Source organism: Xenopus laevis, chromosome 2L (assembly GCF_017654675.1).
Source record: "Xenopus laevis strain J_2021 chromosome 2L, Xenopus_laevis_v10.1, whole genome shotgun sequence".
Lineage (NCBI taxonomy): Eukaryota > Metazoa > Chordata > Amphibia > Anura > Pipidae > Xenopus > Xenopus laevis.
Genome location: NC_054373.1, coordinates 81,891,175 through 81,902,367, shown reverse-complemented (window position 1 = coordinate 81,902,367; position 11,193 = coordinate 81,891,175). Strand labels below are relative to the sequence as shown.

The 11,193-nt window shown below is 40.7% G+C and overlaps 1 long non-coding RNA gene across 2 annotated transcripts; it reads left to right on the top strand.

Moving 5' to 3' along the window:
* The first annotated feature begins 142 nt into the window (after window positions 1-142).
* LOC121399987 lies at window positions 143-10,234 on the top strand. Of its 2 annotated transcripts, XR_005965405.1 has the most exons (5): window positions 143-2,109; window positions 3,322-3,493; window positions 4,036-4,097; window positions 8,241-8,514; window positions 8,923-10,234. It is a non-coding gene; the product is annotated as an uncharacterized LOC121399987 (long non-coding RNA). The 2 variants fall into 2 exon arrangements; XR_005965404.1 differs by having other exon boundaries at window positions 143-3,493.
* The last annotated feature ends 959 nt before the right edge of the window (window positions 10,235-11,193 follow it).

The following is an 11,193-nucleotide window of genomic DNA, read 5'->3' as shown; positions in this document are numbered from 1 at the left end:
GAAAGGACCTCCTTCGCGTCACGATCATGTGATCCTATACCATGTGACCGCTACGTTGCGCATTCGTAGCGGCTAGTTCCTATCCTAGGAAAGGACCTGACGTCACAGTCATGTGATCCTACCATGTGACCGCTCCACTGCAGCTCACCTATTCGTGAGCTGCAAATTCAAACATGGGAAAGTGGTAATGGGTTCTAGTGGCGGGCTGTGGACTCTGCAACTAAATTCCTAGGGTTGCCAACTTGTATTGTAGGTTTACAGCATTCACAGCATTGTAATCTGATTGTTCGGTCCCAGGGCCGAATGTTCTGATTAATCTGGTATTGCCCAGCCGTTAGTGGGCATATCAGGTTAAGATTCGCTTGTTTGGCGACCTCTAATAGTGTATGGCCACCTTTAGTCAGCGACTCTCTCTGGACATGAGTAACTTCAGTGAGTGCTTCAGAACAGACCCCTGCAGCTTTCACTGTGAGCAGAAAAACCTCTGTACCTATGTGTCTCTCAAAAGCTCACTGACAGCTGCTAACACTGGGGGGGGGGTACAGCAGGGGCAGGGCCCTGAGACAGTAATCCCAGTGAGCCCCGGACCCCCAGCCGACCCTGACAACATATGTAAGGGCTAGACTGGAGGCGCATGAGTTTGGTGCTAGTTTGGATAGAAAAGTTGTATGGAACAATTATATAAAAATCTTCTTTTATTGAATCTTCTTTAAAAACACACAAAAATACGGATGTGTGTTATATACTTATACTTATGTATAAGTATATAAATAAATATATATATATATATATATATATATATGTACACAACATTGATAAGTTGTATATAATGTAAATAAACAAATAAATGAAGTTGCCTATCAAAAATAAGTAGCTCCAAAGCACACAAATAAAGAAACCATATTAAGTAAAAAAAACAAAATAAAGAAAAAAACAAATAAAGAATAATATACTTATACATATTTTTCCTAGTTTATATCGTTATATTATAACATATTATAATGCATTATATCATATTGATTAAATATGTTTTTGAAACCTCATACTGGGATGTATGTTAATGTGATTATGTTTTTAATCAGATTGATTGGTATTACCAGGTGTTTTTAATTAATGGATTAAGCAATTTGTATAAATATGTTGCCAGCAGGGGGTGCTTTTGGCTTCTGATGAAGTGACCGCTGTAGTCACGAAAGGCGTTGAGCCATGTACTCCCCTGCTCTGCTCATCCGGATTTTTGTGTGTTTTTAAAGAAGATTCAATAAAAGAAGATTTTTATACAATTGTTCCATACAACTTTTCTATCCAAACTAGCACCAAACTCATGCGCCTCCAGTCTAGTACTTGCCTTACCCAAGTGACCACAGTGGATTGTTTGTATGTTCTGGATAGAGCTATCACCCAGCCCCACAAGTGGATCTTGTTTGCATGCACTCCCAAACATATGTAAGGGCACAGCCTGCCACTAGACATTTAAAGTCAAATGTGGTAATAACTAAGCTGGTATGCAAGAATATGATAGAAAAAATATTATTTCAGATGCTGGAGCATACAACTACCAGCATCCTCCCTGCTAGTGCAGGAATATGTGGAAGTGCCACAACAGGATCAAACCTTTTGTTTTATATGTGACATTTAGTACTAAAGTTACACTTCCTACGCTAAATGCAGAACCCCCCGTACCCCCTCCGTTGGGGCCCCCGTTACTACCTCAGAGATCTCTGTGTGTCTCTAGCCATTGCTTAACTACAAAGCTGTCCCCGTGATAACTAGTAGCTGAGCTGTAGTTCAGTTACAGACAGAGATCTAAGCAGGGCCGTCATTAAATGGGAACAGGGCGGGGTCCAGTCAGGGGTCCCAGGAGATCTGATGGGGCCCCTGGTTCTAAAGCTGCTTATGTTTATAATTTATTAGTGTTGTATAGTTTATTAGTGTTGTTTCAGAATGTGCAAGTATGTGCATGTATGCGATTGCCTGTCAGTTACTGGGATATCATGTCTTATATCGGTGACATCACTCCCAGCTCAGCTCTGATTGGCTGAAAGCTGCAAGGAAGGTGATCTAATGGCTCAGCTACAAATGACCGTTATTTCATTTCTGGATTCAGAGGTAAGTGCAGCAGATCCATACTTGGGGAACAGGGGGCATATTTAGATGATACAAAGGGCAATTTTGGGTGTTTTGTCACCCATCATTTATAGTAGCTTGGGTAGTGGGGGCATCGCTTCTAAAATTGCCCCACTGCCTACCAATCTAATTGCTTGGGGAGCTGCTTGTCATGAAACTGTTCCAAATGCCATCTGTATGACAAGCAGGAATGGGGGGGTTAATTTAAGGCAACTTGCCGTTATATTCCTGCAATTGTACATGGGAACTGCAGCCTGTTGAGAGGTACTGAACATATATTCAAATAAACTCAGTATTAATTGGTTACAGATACCTAGATATTACACTTATACAGGGTATCACCTGAAAATGGGTTTCTGATGGCAGCCCTGACACATATGGGTGTCAAAGTGCCTAAAATCTCCCCATATGCCATCTCTAATGGGAGTAGGACCATAAAAACTTATAGTTCTAAGGCAATGGGTGTTTGGTTTACTTGTTGCATTTGAAACATTAGACAATTTCCTCTGCTGTAAATGCCAACGGTCATTTGCCAACTGTCATTTTACAACGGTCGCACTCATCCTGGGGTGGGTGACAGTTCAGAGAGGCTTAAGTAGAAAGACAAGTAGCACAAATCAGAATAATAAATGTCTGCCCTTAGGATTCCTGGCATTAAGGGTGCAGGGGCACTGATCAGAACACAGCTGGTTATGGGAAGCAGGCACACTAGGTACATGCAGGGGGAAAGGGAAACCAATAGGAATACGGAGATGACCCCTGTATTAATATAACCAAGGATTCATAGAGCATGATGGGATCTGTAGTGCTGTTACAAGCCCGCCCTGATCATGACATGATAAGCAATACAAATGCTACATACCTCTTATGGTCAACCCTTATAGTGCATCATGGGAGATGATGAAGGCCCTTTCCACATGCCAGTGATAAAAGCCTACATCCTGATTGCCCAACATTTTTGTTAGCTAAATAGCACACACAACATCAGTCAGGCTCCCTCACTTCCAATTACAGCCTTATAGTGAGTGCATTATGGGATCTGTAGTTTATGCATTGGCATACTATTTTTAATCACAGTGTAGAAGGATATAGAGCTGACTGCCATTTACAGCATCTGGGGCTCTAGAAGTGGCAGGGTCCACAGCCCCCATTATGCTCCTGCTCATAATCTCTTTATTATTTCTCCTCAAAAAGTGAAATATTCCGAGCGATTTGCAAGAGACCGATTTGAGAGAGAAAGCGATTGTGAGAGAGACAGCAAAAGAAGAAGAGAGAGAGAAGCAAAGAGAAGAGAGAAGACAAAGAAGACCTTGAGTGACCCCCTGCCAGAGATAACATCTTCTCATTTGGGATCCTCTGGACAAAGGTACTGGTCCTGTATTTCCCCCTCTATAATGTGCACTTGCAACAGTAAGGTTAGCTTATCCCTTGGCTGTAGGCGTTGCCATGCTTCTCATTATAGATGTAGCTATAGCTGTTCTTCTTTAGTCTCACCTTTGTGAGTAGGGGGATTTATCTTTAGTCTGTCCCTGCAGTCCCCCTTGGTTGGTCCCAACCCACTATTGTCCCTGAAATTCAATGTACAGCCCCCACCCCAGCAATGTACTTTTTCACACTAGTATAAACTGGACTGTAAGCTTTTCTTTTCAAGGGCACCCCTAACATGGGACTCCCTTGGAAAATTTCCAGGGTGGGGCAAATTATGTAATTTAAGGCAGGTGGGCAGCCAATCGGAGCATTTGAATAGTTCCAGTTCAACAGGTTCAGTAGAAGCACAAAAAAAGGGGCATAATATCATGGCAGATAAATCATATTAGTAAATGTGCTTGTTCCTATGTGCTGTCCCTATACATATGGCACCTCTCCACATTAACTCTAACCTTCCCACATCTCTATTTTATTTTGCAGGGGTGTCGGAGATGGGCATGTGTTCAAGCAAGGACCGCCTTTACATAAAAGGCTATCGCCAGGTAAGGCTGCTCTCTAAAGTGGCTGTAGACAAAGGTACCCAATGGTTTAAAGGGAATACTAACCCAATTATTAACATTGTGTATCTTTCATGTAAATGTCATTAAATAGAAATATAACAGGGTTTAGTTTAGTGTTTGCCCTGAGCGTTACATTTCCCATATTTAGAGTTAGAACTTACTATTGAGAGTTGCCATGTTATTTGCTCTGTCTGTAGAGATCATGGCTACATAGTTGCATAGTTAAATCTGGTTGAAAAAAGACAAAGTCCATCAAGTTCACCCCTCCAAATGAAAACCCAGCATCCATACACACACCCATCCATACTTTCACATATATATATACCCATATCTGTACTAACTATTGAGTTTAGTATCACAATAGCCTTTGATATTATGTCTGTACAAAACATCATCCAAGCTTAAAGGCATCAACTGAATCAGCCATCACAACATCACCCGGCAGTGCATTCCACAACCTCACTGTCCTGACTGTGAAGTACCACCTACGTTGCTTCAAATGAAAGTTCTTTTCTTCTAGTCTAAAGGGGTGGCCTCTGGTACGGTGATCCACTTTATGGGTAAAAAGGTCCCCTGCTATTTGTCTATAATGTCCTCTAATGTACTTGTAAAGTGTTATCATGTCCCTTTTTTTCCAGAGAAAACAACCACAACCTTGACAGTCTACCCTCATAATTTAAGTCTTCCACCCCTCTAACCAATTTAGTTGCGCGTCTCTGCACTCTCTCCAGCTCATTTATATCCCTCTTAAAGGAAAACTATACCCCCAAAATGAATACTTAAGCAACAGATAGTTTATATAATATTCAGTGACATATTAAAGAATCTTACCAAACTGGAATATATATTTACATAAATATTGCCCTTTTACATCTCTTGCCTTGAACCACCATTTCGTGACTCTATCTGTGCTGCCTCAGAGATCACCTGACCAGAAATACTACAACACTAACTGTAACAGGAAGAAGTGAGGAAGCAAAAGGCAGAACTCTGCCTGTTAATTGGCTCATGTGACCTTACATGTGGTTTGTATGTGTGCACAGTGAATCTTACGATCTCAGGGGGCGGCCCTTATTTTTTAAAATGGCAATTTTCTATTTATGATTACCCAATGGCACATACTACTAAAAAAGTATATTATTATGATAATGGTTCATTTACATGAAGCAGGGTTTTACACATGAGCTGTTTTACTCAGTATCTTTTAATAGAGACCTACATTGTTTGGGGGGTATAGTTTTCCTTTAAGGACTGGAGTCCAAAACTGCACTGCATACTCCAGATGAGGCCTCACCAGGGACCTATATAGAGGCATAATTATGTTTTCATCCCTTGAGTGAATGCCTTTTTTATGCAAGACAGAACTTTATTTGCTTTAGTAGCCACAGAATGACACTGCCCAGAATTAGACAACTTGTTATCTACAAAAACCCTTAGATCCTTCTCATTTATAGAAACTCCCAATACACTGCCATTTAGTGTATAACTTACATTTATATTATTTTGCATAACCTTGCAATTATTAACATTGAACCTAATTTTCCAGTTTGCTGCCCAGTTTCATAACTTAGACAAATCACTCTGTGGCAGCATCCTGCATGGAGCATAGCTCTGCACAATTTAGTATCATCAAAAATAAAACAGTGCTTTCAATGCCCACCTCCAGGTCATTAATAAACAAGTTTAAAAGCAAGGGACCAAGTACAGAGCCCTGCGGTACTCCACTAACAACACTGGTCCAATTAGAAAATGTTCCATTTACCACCACTCTTTGTAGTCTATCTTTTAGCCAGTTCTCTATCCAGGTACAAATACTATGTTCCAGGCCAACATTCCTTTATTTAACCAGTAACCTTTTGTGTGGCACTGTATCAAATGCTTTAGCAAAGCCTAAGTAAATCATATCCACTTCCATCCCAGAATCGAGGACCCTGCTTACCTTCTCACAAAAAGAAATTAAGTTAGTCTGGCAAAATCTATTATGCATAAAACCAGGCTGGCACACATTCATAGTATTATGATTTGCTATAAAGTCCATCCTTTATTAACCCTTCGAAAAGCTTTCCTACCACTGACGTCAGACTAACTGGCCTATAGTTTTGAGGCTGAGAACGGGATCCTTTTTTGAATAGAGGCACCACATTAGCAATTAGCCAGTCTCTTAGCACCATGCCAGACCTCAATGAATCCTGAAAAATTAAGTAAAGAGTTTTGGCAATCACAGAGCTAAGCTCGCTAAGTACCCTGGGATGAATACCATCTGGGCCCTTTGTTAATCTTAACATGTTCTAGTCTCTTTTGAATTTCCTCATGTGTGAACCATGCATCATTAGTTGTATTACTAAAATTGTGACTATTAAGAAGGAAACCTTCATTAACTGGCTCCTCATTTGTGTAGACAGACAAAAATACGAGTTCAGAATCTGTGCATTTATTTTGTTTTCATCAACCAGCTGGCCACCCTCTGATACTAAAGGTCCCACCCCTACTGCTTCATTTTTTTTACTATTAACATATTTAAAAAATAATTTTGGATTATTTTTAAAAAATATCCTTTTCCATATCAATTTTAGCTTGCCTTATAGCTTCTTTGCATGATTTATTGGCCTCCTTGTACCTTATAAATGATTCGGCTGTCACAGCTAACTTGAAAGCCTTAAAAGCATGTATTTTCTTACCCACCTCAACACCAAAACTTCTATTGAACCAAAAAGCTTATGCTTTGCAACGACGATCAATCTAACAGCTCCCCTAGTGGTAATAAATACATATAGTTTTGCTTATTGTGCCTGTGGGAAGAAATTGTCACTTTCATTATTACTAGGAATTAAACACAAACTGCTGGAAACCTTAAAGGGATACTGTCGTGGAAAAACATGTTTTTTACAAAATGTATCAGTTAATAGTGCTACTACAGCAGAATCCTGCATTGAAATCCGTTTTTCAAAACAAGAAATGGATTTTTTTATATCTAATTTTAAAATTTGCTATGGGGCTAGACATTTTGACATTTCCCAGCCGCCCTCAGGTCATGTGACTTGTGCTCTGATAAACTTCAGTCACACTTTACTGCTGCACTGCAAGTTGGAGTGATGTCATTACCCCTCCCTCTTACAAGCTGCTGTAATGTAAATAGAGCCTTGTCTGCTGAGCCTGTCAATTGAACAATAGGCAGGAATCAAGATAAGCTCCCACTGACACCACTTTAGAAGGACTGAAATAAGATAGTCCTGTGATCACTGCCCCCACTTACGTTTCAAAAATAAATAAATATATATACACACACAATTCATTTTGGGCACTGGAAAAAATATTTTATATAGATAGTTTATTATATTTGTTTACACAAAAATGAATGGCAGAAACACAGGAGTACACTCCCAGGACTGATGACAGGGAATAGAAAAAAAGGATAAAATAAGGAGGACATACTTGAAAAACAGGAAAACTTAGGAGGAAGTCTAGGAAGGGTTAAAATAGCTCAGGAGAAAGGAGGCAGTAAGTAGTTAATGAAAAAAGAAGTATTGCAGGTAGGAAAGGAGCAAGGTCTGTGTGAGGTGGATAGCAGAGGGAACTCACAGCTCCTTTACCTCATCTAGTAACCAGTAAAACTAACTAGGAAGGCAACAAGGAGAGAAAGTTCCCCCCTCCAAAGGAATGCAGAGATCAAACTTACAGAACGGCAGGAGCTTTGATAGTGTCTGTGGGAGGAGGGGCTGCTAGTGCAGCTGTAGAGCAGGACGTAGGAAAGTGAAACCCTGCAAACCATGTGACCTCTCTCCTCCAAACATCACACGCATGGGCAGAGAGGGGAGGGGGAGTGTACAGCTAGATTCTCATGTCGTAGTGCGACCTGGCTTTTCATTACAGAGTGGCTGCCTCCAAGCACACAGGTAATGCTGTGCCTGCTGTTAGAGCAGCACAGGATGAATGTGTAATGAGCAGAAATGGAAGCCCCCATGACAAAATACAAACTAAAATAACTTATGCATGGAGTTGTGGATTAACATTTTATTTGCCAGACAGTGTTTATGGATGTGTTTTTTTTATAAAAATGCAAAAAAAAAAAAGTTTAAAATGACGACAGATTCCCTTTAATGTCTTCTTTTTCTTACATTTCTCTAGGGCTCACAGTGGATCTACAGGAAGGAGGAGAGGATCTGTAAGATCACTGATTTGGAAAGCATGAGGAAGGACATCATTGGCGAAATAAAATGGACAAGCTATGATTATTGTATAGCTAGAGACAGCCTGGAATTAACGAGGTGGTGGAAAATCAGATTTATGGCTGAGGTCCTGCAGGACAAGAGGAAGGCCAAAGCCCAACTGAAATCCCTCTACAAACAACTAGAGGAGATAAACTGGGCAATTTTCAGGAAGTACATGGATACATATCCAGGTACAGTATCTAATGAATATCTTTGTTCAATTATTACTATTTTGTTATAAGGCTGATGTATTGAAAGCCATTGCAATGCTTTGATTTTGTGAAAAACAACCACAAAAAGAACATATAAATCCTTGGCAGCTGAAATCTATTGAGATGCCATAGAAACTAATAGGAAGTGTATCTTCATCATTTTGGCAAGGGATTGGGATCAAATGGCTTGAAAATGCAGAAAAACCTGCGATTTGCAATTTGTCCCATAATCACAAATGGTACATTCGCATTTAGTAATGTTAATTTGCATAACTGCCATATTTCTGTTTAAAACCCCCAAAATGTTATAGAATTTCTACAGAGATATCACTTGCTAAGGTAAAACCCTGGGGTACAAGTTTAACGGTATTTTGTTTGGTTTTGCAGAGAGCCCACCAGCCTCCAGCACCATCGCATTTTACACGGTACCACGTATCGATGCACCTCTGTGTAGGTGATCTTCATGACACAGAGGTGAGTGAGCCATTCTCCATTCCACCAGCGGTGCCTCCACTCCAATACACCATGATTCCACCAGTGGTGCTCCCCCCTTACACCTAAAATATGGTTACTTAGACAGGAGCACCCTTAGGCCACTTGGTAGACCCTGCATTCCTTTTCAGTCCATCCCTCAAACTGCAGAAGCCGGGTCTGCAGGCTGCCTGGGGTCCAATAGAATGACGAGGAATGCAGGGTTCACTTTTTAGCTTAATGGTGCTCATGTATATGCAGCCATAGTCCCTTCTATTTTAGTTCCCTGCACCACAATTCCAACCACAGTGTCCCTTATTTCCCTAATTATTTGTACTGTAATTCCACCAGCGGTGCCACACTTACACCTAAAATATCGTTCCATAGACAGGAACACACTCAAGCCACTCGGTAGATCCTGCATTCCTTTTCACGCCATCCCTCAGACTGCAGAAGCCGGGTCTGCAGGCTGCCTGGGGTCCAGTGGAATGGAGAGGAATGCAGTGTTCACCTGGCAGCTTAAAGGCGCTCCCATGTATATGTAGCCATATTCCCCTCTGTTTCAATTCCCTCCACCATAATTTCACCAGTGCTGCCCCCCTTACACCTAAAATATGGTTTCATAGACAAGAGCACCCTTAAACCACTCAGTAGACCCTGCATTCCTTTCCATTCTATCCCTCAAGACTGCTGAAGCTGGGTTCTGCAGGCTGCCTGGGGTCCAATGGAATGGAGAGGAATGCAGTGTTCATCTTGTAGGTAAAAGGTGCTTGTGTGTATGCTGCCATATTACCTTCTATTTCCATTCCCTTATCGCAATTCCAACCACAGTGTCTCTTCTTTCCACCTAAATATGGTTCCATAGACAGGAGCACCTTTAAGCCACTCAGTGAACCCTGCATTCCTGTCCACTCATCCCTCAGACTGCAGAAGCCGGGTCTACAGGCTGCCTGGGGTCCAATAGAATGGAATGTAGTGTTCACCTTGTAGCTTAAAGGCGCTTATGTGCATGCTGCCATATTCCCTTCTGTTTCCCTCACCCTGCTTCCCTTGATTTAATTTGGCACATTTATCCTGGGAGCAAATCCGATCGCTGTTAAGGGGTCAGGAAGGAATTTTCCCCTCTAGTAGCAGATTGTCCCAATCTTGCTAGAGGTTTTTTGCCTTCCTCTGGATAAAATAGTGCAGTTTATCTAATTATTATCAATAAAACTGTGACTTACACAGATTTAACATCAAGTTGCTTTGTGTGTGTCTTTATTCTGGGTATTGGTCACCTTTGGGAGGGGTAATATATATAGATGGGGTGGGTGGGGTGAGAATGGAAAGAATAAGAAACACTAAAAAGTTAAAGAAGAATGAAAGTGAAATCTACTCATGTTCTTGTTTTATAAGAAACCCAATCAGTGGAAACCACGTGAGCTTCAAAGCAGGAAGTAGTTAAAAAAAAAAAAATTAGAGTAAACCTGACCTAGTACTATAGCTATTTGAGGATGCATTAAATGTTAAAAAATGTTGGTGTTACTGTTCCTTTAAAGATAAGTTCTGTCATCCCAGTGTCTTTACTATAGAGACTTGACAGGGCTGGTAAACACTTGTAGGCTGCAGCTATATTTATATGTAAAATGTATTTCAATAAGTGGGGAGAAGTTATTGTGGAAAAGGTTACTACACAGGACAGGATATGGTTAAAACTTAGCTGCACAAGGGAGATGAATTATAGATTAAGAAAACTGAAGGGAACGGATAAAGTGAATGTATGTGTGCACTTTGTGGAGAACGTGAGATAACATGATATCTTTTCCCTCCTATAAGTGTAATGAACACCAAAGGTTTTGTTGAGCAAAATGTTTGTCAATTCATTCTTATGGGAACAGCTTGCAAGTGCTAGCTAATGCATGTTCACAGCACTGAAAACACTCAAGCGGCAAAATGCTGTGTCCATAAAGAGGGTACACATCCATGACTGTTCCATTAAAAGAGGCTAGTATGTGTATAGGATATATTTCATTCTTTAGGCTAATCAAAAGGCTGAAGAATTTGTTGCAATTTCCCATTGACTTGGAAGCTTGTGGTCTAGAGCACAACCAGACGTGTTCTTCACACTGCTGCTACTTCATCTACTTACCTAAGAGAGCTGCAAAAAATTGGAAAGTGGCTCATCTTTTAGGCCAAACTGCTTGGCAA